This window comes from Mustela nivalis (assembly GCF_964662115.1).
Source record: "Mustela nivalis genome assembly, chromosome: 2".
In the NCBI taxonomy this organism is placed as follows: Eukaryota; Metazoa; Chordata; class Mammalia; order Carnivora; family Mustelidae; genus Mustela; species Mustela nivalis.
In genome coordinates this window covers 52,152,480-52,171,003 of record NC_139021.1, presented here as the reverse complement: position 1 = coordinate 52,171,003, position 18,524 = coordinate 52,152,480, and the positions used below count along the sequence as shown (strand labels likewise).

The window sequence follows — 18,524 nt, the reverse complement described above, 5'->3', positions numbered from 1 at the left end:
GGGACGTTATTACATGGCCCATAAAACAATACTTGAAAAACAAACACCAAGTGTTCAAATAAACTGTTTACTCTGATGGCGAGGGCACTGAAGCTTTTATGGAAAGCATGGCCTGTGCGCCCGTGTTTCAGAGTGAGACCGGATGGTGATTATGGCTGTGACCCACAGGCTTTAAAGGCAGAAGCAAGGCCACGAGCAAACCTGGTTGTGTTGGGATGTCTTGAACATTTTAATTTACATTCTTTTTCTTTCTGATGACCTAAATTTCTGGGATTTGACATTTCTGTTAATAGCCGTATGATGGAACTACCATGTAAACATAAATGTCTGGGCAATCATTATTGGCAAAATAAGGAACTGAGGCTTATGGAGTTTCACCCCCGTCGCTCAGAGAGGAGGAAAGTGAGAGAGAGGAGGACAGCCATAGGTCTTAATCTCTCTACCTCAAGGACTTCCTAAAATCATGAAAGGAGCTACAATATGATGGAAGGGGAGCCCCTGGAAACCAGGGTCAGCAGGTGGACACAGCCCTTTGTGGGCTGTGGGGCTTCTGGAGGTGGAGGGCTGGGAACGCAGGCTGGATTTGGGATGCAGAGCCCAGGGGTCATCTGAGATCCCTTTGAGGAGCTTCAAATTACCGCAGGTGTAAAAAAAGCAGACACTAGCCTCGGTGAGCATGTGCCATTTTTCTATACTACACGTTCTTGAATAACCTTTGATGTTCTATTTATTTTAAAGAAGGTAGTCTTTTTTCTGGGACCCAGTTCACATCACTGATTAGAGATATTCTAGCTGTCAGATAGATAAATCTCCATTGAATCGAATTCACAGGATCCAAGAGCAGTTTATGGATCAATCTGGAACAATATGGGGGTTAGCTGGTTTTGTGAAAATACTTAAAACACAACAGTGAAAAAATCAATAAAGATTTATTAAGGCTGGTTTTTTTTTTTTTTTTGGCATAGGTTTAAAAATGAGTTCTAACCCATTAAAAAGGACTTTAATATTTTTTGAGTTGAAATATAATGCTTTACTGTCTCTAACTTTTTTCTTGAGTTGACCCTTATTAAGCATGTCTTTCTCCTGGGCAGCTGTGAAAATGCCTAGCTCCACTGCTGGTTTGTCACCCTCATCAGGTGACACACAACCTGAATTCTAAGCCAAGATATGCATGCACTCACGGGCAATGAGCTTTTCCCTACTTGTATCATCTTTGTGCAACACAGCAAGAAAGCATAACATTTATTTAACCTTTGTGAATACCATTTGGAGGTTCACCTAATAGTCTTTAAAATAGGCAACTAAAAGAAATCTGGCTGAAAATCTGATTTCTAATGTATGTAAGAAAAAGTTAATAGCTTCTTTTTATGGAGCATCTACCATTTGCCAGATGCTTTTTAACTTAGAGTCTCACCTAGAAAAATCAAGTTACATTTAACTTATTCTTCATAGGCTTTTTGTGAATGATAGGTAGAAGACTGTACAAATGGTTACAATTCTTCTCTTCCCTGTATCCTCACTGCTTGCAATTTGACTTCATAGGTCCTTCCAGTAAAAAATGTTGCCTATGTCTCTACTCTTAATTCTTGCTTTCCCTTGTGACTTGCCTTGTCTAATGAAATGCATCAAGAAGCAGCGTATGGGGCGCCTGGATGGCTCAGTGGGTTAAGCCGCTGCCTTCGGCTCAGGTCATGATCTCGGGGTCCTGGGATCGAGTCCCGCATCGGGCTCTCTGCTCAGCGGGGAGCCTGCTTCCTCCTCTCTCTCACTCTGCCTGCCTCTCTGCCTACTTGTGATCTCTCTCTATCAAATATATAAATAAAATCTTAAAAAAAAAAAAAAAAAGCAACAGCGTGTCAATTGTGAACCTAGACCATAAGTTTTGCATGCTTCTGCTCTCACTCTTGAGATCCCTCTGTGTGAGTAAACCCAGACTAGCTGGCTAGATGAGCACCATGTGGACCAGACACCCTCACTGCACCCCAGCTAGGAGCAGACACCTAGCTGACTGAGAGTTGACTGTAGACATATATACGAGCCCAACTGAAGACAGAAGAACGGCCATAATGGTCCAGCCCACAGAATCAGGAGCCAAGTAAACCAGAGCCAAGTAGACAGTAAACTGCGGCACGGTTTGTTACATAGCAAAAACTAACATACAAAAAGCATTACTCTCTTCACTGTACTGAAGAGAGCTATGGAAGTTGGTAACTTGTCTAAGGTCACTCAGATGGAAAGCTGTAAAGCTCTCACGTTATTACATCTGTCTTATGGGCCTACCCACACTGTACTGTTTTTTTAATGTAAATGACATAAATGTAAATGAAAAAGTACATGTTGAGTGCTTTCTACATGCTCTGTGTTGGACTGGACATATTTCCTCCATCTGGGAAATTTTACAATCTCTACTTTGTTTTTCACTAAGGAAGCTGCAGTTTGACAGGTCTGCTCTGCTATTGCTTTCACCTCCAGTGCTCTGTTTGTTTTCCTGGTTTGAACCTGTTCAAACCATCTCCCAGACACCTCCCTTAACGTCCCAAGACAGAATTAGGGTTTTCACCTGTGACCTGATTGCAAAAATAACCACAATTACTCTCCTTCTTTCTTATAAAAGAAAGGACTTCGTAATAGGACTTCTTGGTATCATCCACCGAGAGATCAAGTCTATTTCCCGAGCCCTGGATCTAGATTGGACTTATGACTAGCTTTGGCCAAGAAGCATGGCAGACATGACAGTGACAGTTCTCAGATCAGGTCTAGGGTACCTTATATACCTGCATTCATTCTCTAGGTAACCCTAACTCCCTCATGTGAGGAGGAACAGGCGAGCCCTGCTGAAGGATGAAAGGTCACAGGGACCACGGTTTGACCAGCCGTTGTCCAGCCCACACCCCAGACATGTGAGAGCCAGCTGAGATGAGCAAAGCGAAACCACAGCAGAGGATTGTTGTGTGTGGGAGACTGGTTGAGACCAGAGGAATTGCCCAACTAAGTCCAGCTTGAACTGCAAACAGCAGAAGTCATAAATGGTCATATTTAAGCCACTAATCTTATAATGAAGCAAAAGGTAACACACACAGATCCTTTATGCTTTAAACCTTTGAAAGTACTTTAAAAACTTACTTTGGAACAGCCCATAAATTCAACAAATGTTGTCTGAACAGACGAATAAATGATCAAATATCCAATTACACTGAGATACAACTTCTCTGACAAAACAAAACTCTGACTTTTTATTTTGAAGTGAGTAGCTTCTTTTGGTCCTGGCTGTGAGACAGAATGGTGTTTAGCACAGGGCCTGAAACTCACCAGATGTACTCACTAAATGCTAGTTCTCACTGGTCTTGCATGTGAACTACAGTGCCACACAAAACAAGAGCCAAAGCAAACACTGTAGTGCTGGGGCAGGCAATTTCAAAATCAGGGCAGACTCTCCTGGTATCTGCGAGGTGAAGATTTAGGGCAAGGGACATGCTTTTGTTCTGTAATCAGGCAAGCTTCTTTCTCTTTGGATGTTTACAGTAGTTCTCCCCTTTATCCACAGTATGGCCTTTGCGGTCTCAGTTATCCGCAGCCATCCGGGGTCCAGAAACACATGGCCCCCTGATGTGTTGTCACACAGTCAGTAGTAGCCTAACGTTACATCATGATGCTTCTGTCATTGTCAGAATGCATTCTGTCATGTCAGCTCATCCCATGGGCATTCTATCCCATCATGACCAGAAGGACAAGTACAGTCCAGTAAAGTATTCTGAGAGAGACCACATTCAGATAACTTTTATTATAACATGCTGTTTTAATCATTCTATTTACTCTTAGTAATTGTTTTTTAATCTCCTACTGTGCCTAATTGCTAAATTAAGCTTTATCACAGGGGGTATGTGTAGGAAAGACATAGTACAGACAGGGTTCTGTACTATCTGTGGGTTCAGACATCCATGGGGGGCTTGGAATATGTCCCCTATGGACATATTCCTTGGACATATTCCAAGCCCCCCATGGACATGAGAGGACTACTGTTCACTCTTTAAATGACCCATAGCTACTGAAGTCACCCAATTTCCAAGGGTGGGAGAGTTCTGCTGTATAAAGATCCTAGCAAGAGGCATCCCTCACTCCTCCATTTTTGTTTTGTTTTTAATGAAAAAAATTTTTTTAAAAGATTTTATTTATTTGACACACACACACACACACACACACACACACACACACACACACAGAAGTCACAAGTAGGCAGAGAGGCAGGCAGAGAGAGAGGGGGAAGCAGGCTCCTTGCTTGAGCAGACAGCCCGATGTGAGCCTCGATCCCAGGACCCTGAGATCATGACCTGAGGAGAAGGCAGAGGCTTAACCCACTGAGCAACCCAGGTGCCCCTCCCTCACTCTTCCTTAAGGCTAAGAGTTCTTGACTTGCGCTGTGTATTGGAAGCACTTGGGAAATTTTAAAACAATGACTCCAGAGATTGGCTTGATTAGGTTGGGGTAAAAGTTGCACAGAGGGACTTTTAAAAGCCCCTTGAGTGATTTTATTGAACAGTCAAAGCTGAGAATCACTATTCAGCCATTCCTGAGAGTGCCTCCACCAATCAAGTGGTTATTATTTGATTTAACTTTCAAGGCAGACCTAAATAAACTTTCTTTTTTTATATTCCCCTAATCAAAATAAACCACTGAAATATTAGAGCTAGAAACTAATTTCTTCTTATGGACAATGACTGGCTCAAAAGGAATTAAGAAATAATTGTCGAATGAGTAACTTCCTAATGATTAACTCAACAAGCATAATATGGACACTTGGCAGGATCTTAAATGTCTGTAAATGGCTTGAGAATAATTAGGTATTCAAAATTTTATTATCATTAACTAGAATGCCACATAACACTATAAATTATATTAAATAATAAATTCAAACTTAATCATTTAAGTATATGATCCAAAAGCACATTAACCTAAAATTTTTGTTTGAAATGTACCTTATATGTACTTTTGTGTACACCATCACAAATTAAAGTAAAATTTAATATTTTAATATGATTTTTAGTTCAGATCTAATGTGGGTATTTTAAGACATTGTGATCTTGTCTTTTTAATGCATAAGTGACCCTCATGTGGCAACAGTATTATTTTCAGGGACTATTTCCTTTTTGGCAGAATTCAAAAGTGCTGAAAAATGATGAATATTAATCTTATGCTATAAAGTATAATAACGCATGCAAATTGGCTCAGTGCCAAAATTTCATCTTCAATGAATTCCATAGCTACAATCACAGACTTCCAGTGCACCTTCAGAGTAGAAAGGCTCTAAGTCACAGATTACTGAAGAGAAAAATCTGATGTGACCTCCTGATTTTCTAGAAATGGAAAATGAAGTCCAGAGAGGTTAAACAAGTCAAATAAAACCCCTAACCAAATGGCTGGGAATCCAGCCCAGGAAGCCTGAGCCTGCACCCTCTCAGCTTTCTGGAAAGGGGCACAGGCAAGATCATAGCAGAGTGTGTTCAAGGCCCACACAAATGGTGGTTGGCTGGATCTGGCCCCAGATTTTGCCAAAGTCTGCTACAGAGGGTTATATTCAAAAAGGACCTTGGCAAAAAGGGAACAGTTATCACTTTGTACCCTAATTATTCTTATCACAGAGCAGACTGCAGTCAACTCTACTGTTTAATACATTAGCCATAAATATAGTTATTGTAATTTTTCTAATCTACTATTAACTTTGTACATTAACATGGTACATTTGTATAGCTAATGAACCAATCCCGGTACATTATTATTAAGTAATGTCCATGCATTATTCAGATTTTCTTAGTTTTCACTAATGTCCCTTTTTTGTTATCCCATCGAGGATAGCACATTACATTTAGTTTGCACTATTTTTTATTAGTTCAACACTTTGTGTGTGTGTGGGGGGATATGTAAAAGAGAGAATGAGAGAGAGAATATGAATGTCTCTATTCGGCCACTTAAAGTGCAAAACCCTATAAATTACTGTTCTCATACTGTCTAATTGTAAGAGAAAAGGCCATATGTTAATAAAGTAATCTAGAATTTAAATAATGCAAAAAACACTGTGGAGAATAGAAGGTTAGATTAAAAAGAACTTGGTATTTGGAGGGACCTAGAAACATGGTCTCTGATTTCAACATGGGTTAGCAAAAATCTAAAAAGCAAGGAATGGGACAGAGTAGTGTGGAATTTAAAGTAATAAAAGGCAATTCACATAGAACTACAGTAATGCAGAAGAAAGCAATAATATTGTGAAATTTGTCATCATTTACTTTAGGGGAGTTTGCATTTTTAAAATCCACAGAAATGCAGTTACAGTTTCCTTGCCAATATTTGTATAAAACATTTTCCAAACAAGACTGATTCATCTTACTCTGAAATGAATTGTTAGATCACAACAGAGAATGTTAAAGAGTTTGCATCCCTTATAGAAATGCCAAACATTTTACTCTGCCTGATGCTGTACTATAAATAGGGAAATTCAAATGCTAAAAATGTTCTCCAAGTTGCCAAACATAGTTCTTTAACATCTACTTCCTAGTACAAATGACTCATTCTTCCAAAGTTTGAAAATGAAAGCTAGTTACAACACACAGAGAAATGTTGTAGCTTATACCAATTAATTAAATACAAAAGATACTTCGATTATGTATATTTCTTTTTCCTTAGGTCAAATCCACAGAAATGTTTCATGAGACTTTTATCGAGGTTTTATTAAAGAGTAGTTACTCCGATGACAGTTGGATTTTTAAATTAACAATTAGAAGAGTCAAGCAACATTAAGATTGTTGGAAAATGATGATGCTGATTGAAACGATTTTGAAACTCATTAGCTGCATTTGAATGTAATAGATGTAAAATTTACTGTAATAAAAAAATAGTGAAGTCAGAACATGAAAACTAAGACGCTATCTAACAAGACAGTACAAATTATGCTCCAACATCCAAGAACACAAGGAAACGCAACTCTAAGAAATGCAACCCGATTAAGAAAAATAGGGCTTCTTAGGAACAAGTCACTCTTTGGTGTAAAATGAACAATAAATAGGGGACATGCCATTCATTTATGATTGGTATTTCAACATAGTATACATACGTAATGTATATCTTACAACAAGTAAAGAGAACATCAACAGGACAGGGGCTTGTGTAACATATCAGAGGTCAGCACCCGCTCGCAGAGGCAATGGCTGACTTTCCCAGAGAGACGGAACAGGAAATGGCAGCAGATGCACCTGTGATGTAGTGGGGGTGGGTGGGGGAGGGAGGCAGGGCAACAGTGGTTTCATAACATTTTCTTCCAATCAACTGACTCTACTGTCGGCCTTTGATCTTCTTTCTGCACCTCACCATACCTCATATTATCTCATTACCAACCACTTACTCCAGAACAGCAGCATTCTCTTTAAACTGACTACAGGTAATTACTGCAACATCCTGTCCAGGCTTCACTCAAGTCTTCTCCTGCTTTGACCTGCATAAGTATGTATTCGCAAGCCTCCAGTGGAAGTGTTTGGATTAAAAATTTTATGGTATATAAGGAAGAGGTGACTCAAGTACAATTCTTTGATTTTAGACAAGATACTATTATTAAAGTTTGTATTATCATGCTCACATATAAACTTCAATAATTCTATTTTGAGTGTTTCTTTTTTTTTAAGGGGAGGAGGGTCAGAGGGTGAGAGAGAATCTTAAGCAGGCTCCACAACCAGCACAGAGCCCAATATGGGGCTCGATCTTGCAATCCGGGGATCATGACCGGAACTGAAACCAAGACTGGGATGCTTAACTGACTGAGCTACACAGGTACCCCTTGAGTGTTTCCTATTTAACAAGTGATGTACTATTCAATTTACTCTAAATTAATTATAGAATAAAATGCATGATTTGCAGATTAGTTTTTGAAAAGACATACAGGCATATGACATATATATCACATATATAAATATTTTTATATATGTTTCAAATACATAAGTTCCAAGTTATATTTAATATGTTACAATATCAAAACAGATAATAATTGCTTTCATTAACTAATGTTCAGGTAGCTACCATTTTGGACAAACATAATCGACCTACGATAATTTTTGTGTTTACTTATAAAACAATAAGACAAGATAGAAAGGTTTTGGCTGCTGTTTGCAAGCATTTCTCTGCAATAAATATCTCTATTTTGTCCATTCTGATTGTGTTGTCCGCTTGCCAATGGGTGTATGAGGACACATATATTAAGGGTATGGCTGATACTTATTTCTAATAAATAAAAAGCTGAATTGAATGATGGTCACTACTACTTTTTCTAACATAGAATTTTATGCAATATTCCAAAAAGCGGATATGAAACTTACCAAATATATTCAGATATTTAAGATTTACAGAAAGTATGATACAATAAACACCCATGTAACTACTACCCAGTTTAGGAAAAAAAACTATGCTAAGTATATAAGAATTTTGTCCAGAGGACTGTAGCTTAGAATGACATTGATAATTCTTGTGTTTCTTGTCTCACCAGTCAGCTAGCCACTACATAAAGTAATAATATGTGATTAAATATCAAAACTAATGAAAGCTGCCATGGGCTTGCAGCATTTGAATGACATGCTTGTTTCTCTGACTGTCACTAAGAGCTTTCTATACTCTATGAGGTCCTCCAACAGTATCATATTCTTTAAAAATATTTCAGTAATCATTCTATTTACTAAGACTTTAAAAAGAAGACTTGGATTTGAACCTTTAGCACCCTAACAGTGAAAGACCCAGGGACATCTCTGACCTTATTAAGAGGCTGCAGGTAGATCCCGATCCAGGCAAAGACAAAGGGTTGGAAGTCAGATGTGGGTGGGGGGCAAGGGGATGGGCATCCTGAAAACAGAACTGAAGTAACGATGCTGTACAAGGAAGGTCACACAAACGGTCTCTGCCCAAGACACCGTCCCACTCAGCCCGCTGGCCTCCCATCACACAGCCCTCCAGGTTCTGGGGAACACTCCAGAGTCCGGGGAATTGAGCGAGACTCAGATGCCTGCACATGTGCCCAGGCAGAGCGGCTCCACAGTGTGTACTGGTTTCATCAATGAGGACGATGTATGCACAGCTCCCTGTGAGGCACTTTTATGGACAGCCCATCTCTTTGGCACCAGCCTGACACAGAGCCAAAATCTTGACCTGAAAGACCAAAAGGCCATAGAATTTAAAAACCATGAGAAAAAACTGGTCTCAAAACTGGGAACCGTTTCTGCAGCAAACATTTGTTTTTAGCGTAGGAAACGTTAATCCCGAAACTATGATTCTAGTTCCTCTCTCTTCAACCTGTTCATCAAAAAGCACTGAACAAGGAGCACCTGGGTGGCTCTGTGGGTTAAAGCCTCTGCCTTCGGCTCAGGACATGATCCTAAGGGTCCTGGGATCGAGTCCCGCATTGGGCTCTCTGCTCAGCAGGGAGCCTGCTCCTCCTCTCTCTCTCTCTCTCTCTCTGCCTGCCTCTCTGCCTACTGTGTTCTCTGTTTGTCAAATAAATAAATAAAATCTTTAAAAAAAAAAAAAAAAGCCTGGACTCTGGCGCAGACCCCCAAGGCACTTTCATATCCACCATGAAGGATTTCACAGAATTCATTCTGCATACTAACCTCCTTCCTTCCTGTCTTTCCTACCTTCTATTCCCTATGCCTCATTTTACCCCCACCTGTTTTTAATTTACTCTGTCTTAATGCATTCTATATCGTGCCTTATTCTTAAAAGTCCTTCTGGAGCCAGGTAGGACACAAACAAATGATTGTCAGCTTTTCACAAAGATGAAAATAGCTTAGAGATAATCCAGTTCTATCCTCCATATTTTATGGATAAGAAATCTGATGCGCTGAGGTCCCAGTGACTACTGGTTTTAAGACGGAGTGAAAGTCAGGAATCCCAAATGTAGCTGACTGATCTTTCCTCAATACCTGACTACCTTCTATGACCTGTTCTGGTGTCTCTCCTTTTCTCAAGGCAGCTCTGCTCAAAGGGGTGTTGCCAGATGTTTCTCCCCATCTGGCAGAATAAAACATTTAGGAAATTCTGCACTCTATATCTTGCTGTGCAGAGTCACAAGAGAATTTGGAGAAACCTGCAATATGTACATCAATTTAATTTCATTTAATCCACATCTCTCAAACATAGCTGATCATTAATGAAACCCTCTTTCTTTTCTCTTTCCGGAGTGGTGGAAGGGAGCTGCACCCATTAACACCACTCTCTGGGAAGTACTGGGGTCAGGCAAGACCTCCTAGAGGCAGCTAAATCCTCACAGCAGGTCAGAGAGGAGAATGGTCAAACATCTATCTTATTGAAATATCAGCTTGAACAGTGGCTGCTCTTAATAATGGCAAGCCCAGCACCGCTGGCCTCGGGGCTGGAGCACATCAAAAGGTTTAGGACTCACTCGGTGAAAGAGGTGTTGAGGAAGAGGGAGAGCATGGCCCTTGGTCCTTCTCCCAGCGCAGCTGGGGAGGTCGTCCGCAGGCCTGCTGTGGGGTACAGCTCCCCCTGACAGCCAGGGGCTGCAGTGCCTGGAACCCTGGCTTGACCATACAGCACGAACCTGTACTCATTCTGAATCTACAAGGACAGAAATTAAAAATTCTTCTTCCCTGTTGAAAAGGCCAAGAGGCAAGAGGTGTACAGTTCAAAACCCAGCAATGTAACACACTGTGTGCGCTTCTGCAGGGATGGCAGACCCCAAAGGGACAGGACCATGGAGCAAACTCTGCTGTTGGTATAGGAGGTACCTGCGACTGGGGAGCACAAAGCCCTCATGCCTGGACTCTGGCGCAGAGCCCCCGCCCCCGGCAGGCACATGCCATCCGCCCTCATTACCTGTGGATCCCCGGGCAAGTCACTCACCCTCTCTGAGCTGCAGTTTCTTCTTCAGTAAAATGTGAATAATAATAATGAAAGCAGAGGATTAAATGAGTTAGTATTTGCAAAGTGCTTAGACGCCTGCTTGTCCCACAGTAAGTGTAGTTTAAGTGTTTGCTGAAGAAAATAGTGTCGTTAAGCGTGTACTCCCATGTGCCCCCACTGATATATGTATGCTTCCTTTCCCAACAGACAAGGATGAGCTGTCACAGTTGAAACAAGCCCTTTGCAACTCCTCATTTTAAGACCAAGATACTCCTTGTCCCCTAGTGACCAGGATGTGAAGGAAGCCAGACCAGGCTATATGATCCTGCCTCTAGAGGCCACACACACGGGCTTCGAAAGCCTGCGAGCTCCCACAGCTTTGTGGCAGGCTGAGGGCCAGGCTCTCCGGGACCAGGTCACTGGTACAAGCTAATGATCAGGGCTCCAAAACGGTGGTTACCGGGGGTTCCAGCAGCAGAATGACAGGAAGACAACAGGACAGTAGATGTGGCCGCCGAGTCACAGATAGACCAGCAATAATCCAGCAAACTGTCTTCTGAGGCTCCTTGGTCCCCTGCCTTCCCACCGCAGCGCCTCCAAGGGACACCTGCAGGAGCAGTCGAAACCGGCCTTATCTCCCTTACTAGCCCTTAATGTGGTTGTTAAAAATGATAAAAGAAAAACTACTTTTAAAATAGACAAAAATAAATGTGCCAATATATTGAAGCAATGAAGGGAAACAGTTTTGTAACATCTTGGTTAATTGTACTTGGTTCCTTTGGTATTTCCTTGAAAATACCATCATGTATATTTACATATTTTTAAGAGTTCTAAAAACACATTTTTAAAAAGATTGCCAAACACATTTTAAAAGACTAAGAAATTTAAAAACCAAGCAGATAATGTACCTGAACGATATCATAAGTAGCAGAGGAAAAGACTGGCTTTAGGCATCTAAGACAGATCCTTCTATAGGTTACATAAAAATCCAAGCAGGGTTTGCAATCATTTAATGACTGACTGTGCACCGACATCATCACAACTGTAATTTTAGAAATGTTGTAATTTATAGGATATTGTTCTTATAAAATTATACACAGAGTTCTGATAAATACAAGCTAAGCCTGAGGAATATGAGAAATCTCTCTTGGAGCACAAGGATGAGGGGCCCTTGAACTTGGCTGGGAATGGCCCCAGCACACCTGCTCTTGGAGCTCCCCTGGTCTAGCTCATGTGCTCTGTGAACACAGCAGACCGCAGCCTGACAAGATCTCTTTTCGCTCTCAGTTTCCAAGGCAGGGTTTGCACACTGCTTTCCACCTTCACTTTGACAGTCGTTGACTTTAAGGTTGTGGACGTCTGGGGCATGGCTCGCTCTCGCACCGTCTCTGGCAGTGGACTTCTTACCTCCAAACACATCACTTAATGCGCCTTTTCTCTCTCACCTTAGGCAGCTCACACTGGCTTCCGTGCATCACCAGAGCGGGTGCCGAGGTTGTTATTCACTTCCACTGACGTGAATGCTAAGGCACAGGGAACCATCTCCAAGCAGGTCTGGTGTGTTTATAAACTTCATGATTGTAATTCTTGTTACCACGGTATTTAAATAGGCACACTGCTGTCTTAAAGCCTTTTTTATGTAATACACGCATAATGAAAGGTGAAGAAGAAAACTGTCACTTGCAGGAAAACTATTTCCTTAAATTATGACTTGCACCTACAGTCATGAGAAGCTATTAAAATATATTTTTAAAAAAATCTCTAAGCTAATCTATTGCTTTGGATTTTGATATTCTCCAGTGCTGCTTCCCCCATTCTGTATGCACAGCACAGATTCCTGCCAAGCCTATTACAGTGAACAAACAATGTCTTCTCTGTCAGAACAGACAATGAATAGTATCACAGAATTCTCCTCTAATGTACAGCTTCCATTCCCCCCACCCAGCCCCTTCCGAAAAGAACCACCAGGACGAGGACTGACGACGAGGAACCCATTACTCGCCCCTTGCCAATCTGAAAGCACATTCTGGCGAGCTAAGCACTGAGTAATGTCGGCCATATATTAACTGCTAAACAGAGAAAGCTGACAAGTTTATTTTCTTTTAAATTGGATCGTATATTTTTGCATTTCTGTGGGTGGTGAACATGGGTATCTTTATCAGGAAGGAAGGAGAGCTTTATCAGATTGAATTTCAGGGCTTAGCAAAAACAGCTTTTGGCTACAGACTGAGCAGCAACAGGGGAACTTCACAGAAATGACACAGCAATTTGTGTTAAAATAGTGGCAGCCAATTCATGAATGCTAAAGCCGACAACGAATTCAGCTGCTTCTGTTAAGCCTTTACTCCCGCTAAGCTCATGATTCATAAAGAAAGCGCCCGGAGTTACTCCTCTGAAACATAGAGTATGTGCTGACAGACTCCTCTTTGACGTCTCTCTCATGTTCCCATTCTCTCTTCCACGTGGATGCCTTCTCCTCCCCCAAGAAGAGGCATTAAGGATGGGAAGTCCCCGTCACCGACCACCCACAGCCTTACTTAGTAGGTAATTTTCATGAAAGGAGCACATGGATTTCTTTAAAATCTTCCACATCTGTAAGTCTTAGTTGGTGTAAAATATTACGACTCTGTTTTCTTTCCCTTTCTGACATGAATATAGTACATATTGGATTGTAAGTTCTAGGAAGGACTGTACCACGCGTTTCCCATAGAAGACAAAAATGCTATTTTTATCATCATACCACACTGGCTGCTGTTTTCATGAACGCCAGAGAGAGAGATTAACATGAAGAAAAAAGCACCGCTTTCCCTTGCCTCCCCTCCTCCCACACACGTGTAGTGTGACTCCGCGAGCCCCGGATTCTGAGGGCGCTCTGCTCTCCGTTCTCCGGGATATCCCTCGGCTCCACTCACTTCTCCCCTCCCTCCCTCGTGGCACTCGAGGCTTGTCAGATGCAACAATCAAGCCTGTGTGCGGCACCACTGCGCCCTGAAAATTCTAATGAGGGGCCTCCTTATTGAACAATGGTAGTATTTACCTTGGAGAAATGTTTGTCCCAATAAGGAACCAAAGTTCTGGTGGTGGACTCCCTTTGAAATGTGGTGGCGAGAGTCCTCTTTTCCTGCTTGGCCTGTAACCAAAAAGAAAGAAAACTAGGGTAAAAAAAAAAAAAAAAAAAAAAAAAAAGCAGATGGATACAGACTGTCAAAGATACTTGTCCAGTTCGTTGTAAAAACATGAGTAAATTTGGGCCAAACATTGAGCTTTTCATTCCTTCCCAAGCAAAGCAAGCTGCAAATTCGAGGAAAACTACAAATAGTAGTGAATAAATAAAAATATGATCTCCAACGTAACAGTTCATGTCTGATCAAACACTCATCAATTTACTTGCTCTTTCCATATTTTTCGTAATATTACGATAAATAAATCTGTGTCTTATTGCAGTTAATAATAAAATTCAAGTATCTGTTACCTAAATTTGGGATAAAACGAGGGATGTATTTAAGATTGATGCTTTTAAATAAAGTAAGCTATGATTTAATTATGAGAATGTCTTACTCAAAAAGGAACACCTTCAGGGTGCCTGGGTGGCTCAGTGGATTAAGCACCTGATACATGATTTCAGCTCGGGTCATGGTCTCAGAGGGAGATCTGAGATTGAGCTAACATCAGGCTCCACACTGGGTATACAGACGGCTCGAGATTCTTCCTCTCCCTCTCCCTCTGCATCACATACCCCCATCCTAACCCCCATGGGCGCATGTGCTCTCAAATAAATCTTTAAAAAAAAAAAAAAAGAAGCATCTTCAGTACAGCATGAACCGTGTGACCTACATGACATACAGATCTTCTGATCCCACATTGTTCCTTTACCCACTTCACTGTGGGAACGAAGACGACGTGCAGAAATGGAGGGGATGACTGGGGTGTCTCCCCTTCTCTTCCCTCCTGATTCATCTGCGTGCGCGCCGGGTCCCATTCCATCCATGGTTTTGGTCTAGTTTTGGTGCCCAGCCTTTCCTCCATCCCCCTTCCCTCTCCACGTCTCTCCCCATCTCCTCACAAATCTCTCCCGAACTGAACCTCGGTTTCATGTAAGGCACCATAGTTCGTGCAGCATGGGGGGTAGGACTAGGGGAGGGCGATGGGAAGAAGGAATGAATGAGCTTACACCTTGAGGGGAACATCCTAGCTGCTAACTAAGATTCAGAACCTCTCAATTATTTTAACGGACTGAGCTACGATTCCAGATTTGAAGATGAAGAACTGAGCGCAACACGAGCCTTCTAGACCTGCATCTAGTGAGGTTCTATTAGGGTCACATAGGATCATCACAGACCGTATGTAGCTTTCTTCCACAGCACAGTCAGCAGATTATTTACACTGTCTCAAGGTACATCTATTGTTTCCCTGACAGTTACCAAGGGAGAAACGGCGGGCTTTTGTTTGCCACTGCATTCAGCTATTATTATTTTCTTTTCTTGAATAAGTCTAAAAAGACCAGAATAAGACACACAATCATGGGCTGTCTCCTTCTGACCTGACTCCAGGTCTTTCCGCTGTCAATCATGCAAACTAAAAGGGCAGGGCGCCTTCACTGGGTGAGGGCTTGACAGACAAGGGCCCTTCCCAAACCACCTTTCGCACTTTCATTAGATTTTCAACAAACCTCCTCCTGAAACCCTGCCCTGCAGATATATTTAGATGTGGATTCCAGCTGTAAACATCTCCACTTCCCCATGCCATCATGGCTGGTCCCAGAGAACGCTCCTGAATTTGTTAGAAATAGAAGCAAGATTGGATTATCTAAATCAAACTGCTGCAGGAAAAAAACAAAAAAAAAAGATATGAAAAGAATAATTTTCTTAAAATGCCAAATCTTATTAATATGTATTAGAAATAATGTTTGCCTTAGCTCTATTACTACGTGGGAGTAAAGAGTCTAATTTGAAAATTGAACATATAACTTGACAGTTATTTTAATAACATAAAAGTCGTACATAATTTTGCATTTTTGGAATATGCATTTCATGACAAAAATATTTCAAAGAGACAAGGTAATTAGGACACTGTGGTACTAGACTAGGACAGACATATAGATAAATGGACTAGAAGCACTATCTAGAAATAAACCTGTATATCAATGGCTAATTAATTTTCAACAAGGGTGTCAAAACTGTTCAGTGGGGAAAAATAGCCTTTCCAATAACAAAATCTAGGACAACTGACAGTCACATGCAAAAGAATGAAGTTGCATCCTCAACTCAGACCATATAAAAACTGACTCAGAATGAATCAAAACCTCCATTTAAAAGCTAAAACAACAATTCCCTTAGAAGAAACGACAGGGATAAACCTTCATGAGCTCAAATTTGGCCATGGGGTTATATATATGACACCAAAAGTACAAGCAACAAAAGAAAAAATAAATCAATTGGACTTAATCAAAATTAAACACATTCGTGCTTTAAAGGACACTATTAAAAGACAACCCAAAGAATGGGGAAAAAATCCAAGGAAATCATAACTGATAGAGGACTTTTATGTACAATATAGGAAGTACTTTCATAACTCAATAATAAAAAGACAACCCAATCAAAAGCAGGCAAAAGATCTGAACAGGCATTTCTCAAAATAAATACACAATGGCCAATGAACACGAAAAGATGCTCATCATTATTATTAATCAAGGAAAAGCAAACCAAACCCACAATGAGATGAAATACCACTTCATCCCCCATAGAATGGCCATAATCAGAAGTGTACATGGTAACAAGTGTTGGTGAGGACGTGGAAGAAAATCAGAACCCCCCATATCTCCTGAGGGGAATGTAAAATGGGAGTCACTTTGAAAACAGCCCATTCTTCTTCCAAAAGTTAAATAGAGGAGTTACCATTGGTCCCAGGTAGGTACTGGGATATGTCTATATGGGTATATATTCCACTCCTCAGTATTTACCAAGGGAAATGAAAACATACGTTCACACAGAAACTTGTGTATGGATGCTCAATGTGGCATGATTCATATTGGCCCCAAAGTGGATACAGTACATATATCCATCAACTGGTGAATAAACATACAACATGGGGGTATATCCATATCAAAGAATAGTCTGTGGCCAATTAGATGGAATGAAGCACTGACTCACATTACAATGGGGATGAACCTTGAAAACATGCGGAGTGAAAAAAAGCTAGTCACACAAAAGGCCAAATACTCTCTGAGTCCATTGATGTGAAATGTCCAAAATAGGCAGACAGATAGAAAGTGGATTAGTGGTTGCCTTGGGGGGGGGGGGAGGCAGGCGGATGAGAGCTAAGGGTGGGGGCAGAGCTGCTATCTGAAGTATGGACTGTGGGACGGCTGCACAACTCTGTCCATTAAACTGTCCAATTTAAATTGGTGAACTGTATGTCAGCATGTGAATTCTATCTCAATAAAGCTGCTACCAAAAAGAAACTCCAAGAAACGTGCACATTGTAATGTCTGTCATTTTCCAGAGCAATCTGAAAGAAATATGGCAAACCCCAGGGTGAGTCTAGCTGGAATCACAGCAGTCATTGCCGTGAAGCATGATCACTGGGCTCCATCCGCTGCCAGCCGTCGTGTTTGAACTGAAGACAGCCGGAGAGTCATTCTGCATGGACCACGTGTCTTTTCAGACCTCCTTTCACACCCGTGACTATGTCTGAGGGTGGACAGCAGTTAGTCACTGCAAACGATGACTGACCCAATCAAATAGAAATCCTATACTGTCCATGTTGCTTTCTTCTTCCACTGAATGGAACTGCAGGACTTGGGAAGCGTGGTGTCTACTCCAATATGCCCCCCTCCCCGCACATACTATGTTAGTGGAACGGCAAATTCAGCACCGTGTCTTCCGTACCTAGTTCACTGACAGAGTTTTCATTAGGACTGTTAGCAGGTTCTTAACATAGATGATGACATTCAGAGAAAGGCTCAAACAAGTGAACTCTGATAATTCATGATGCGTTTGGCCTGCTCACATGAAGCCTTGTTCTAGCTACAGCCACTCAGAGAAACTGACGCACAGTTCAATTTCTGGGCCACTGGGGCCCTGAGGGTTGGGTTATGCACCTGACAGATGGCCTGACCCAACCCCCAGCTGGCATTGCTGAGAAGAGGTGTAGGAAGAGGAGTGTTTTTTTTTTTTTTTTCTGGGTTGGTTTTGTTTGTTTGTTTGTTTGCTTTATTTTATTTTATTTTTTAAAGTTATACCTTTAGAGCCCCTCCTAGGGAAGCAGCAAGGAGGTTGACAGCAAAGCTGCCTGCTATCTGGGTAGATAAACACAGAGACTAGGTAGCCCTGACTTGAGTAACCCAACTCCAAATTCATGTTTGACTTTCAAAAACTATACTTGGAGACAGGTTATCCACTCACTGTGAGACTAGAATCACGCTCACTTAAAGATTCTCAAATTTAAAGATGATCTACAAATCAAACCCAGTTGATACTTGAACCCTTTCTACAATGTCTGTGACCTCCAGGTCACAAGTATAATAATGAAAGGACTTGGTTAAATGTAACCGTTAAAAGTACTGAGCACAGAATGAATCACAGTGTCTAATATATAATAATCATTGAATGTCTACTCAGTGATTGAGTGAGTTAACT

The 18,524-nt window shown here is 41.3% G+C and overlaps 1 protein-coding gene across 6 annotated transcripts in view; it reads right to left on the bottom strand.

Moving 5' to 3' along the window:
- Positions 1–18,524, bottom strand: part of PAG1 (phosphoprotein membrane anchor with glycosphingolipid microdomains 1) — a 139,727-nt gene that overhangs the window by 44,096 nt on the left and 77,107 nt on the right. For 2 of the 6 annotated variants that reach the window (XR_014308499.1, XM_082719438.1), the window contains exon 3: positions 13,925–14,017. The gene's annotated coding sequence lies outside the window, so the exon portion shown is untranslated. Of the gene's footprint in view, positions 1–8,782; positions 9,175–10,887; positions 10,910–11,347; positions 11,495–13,924; positions 14,018–18,524 lie in introns of those variants that run through there. The other 4 variants (XM_082719440.1, XM_082719441.1, XM_082719442.1 and 1 more) reach the window with 4 other exon arrangements.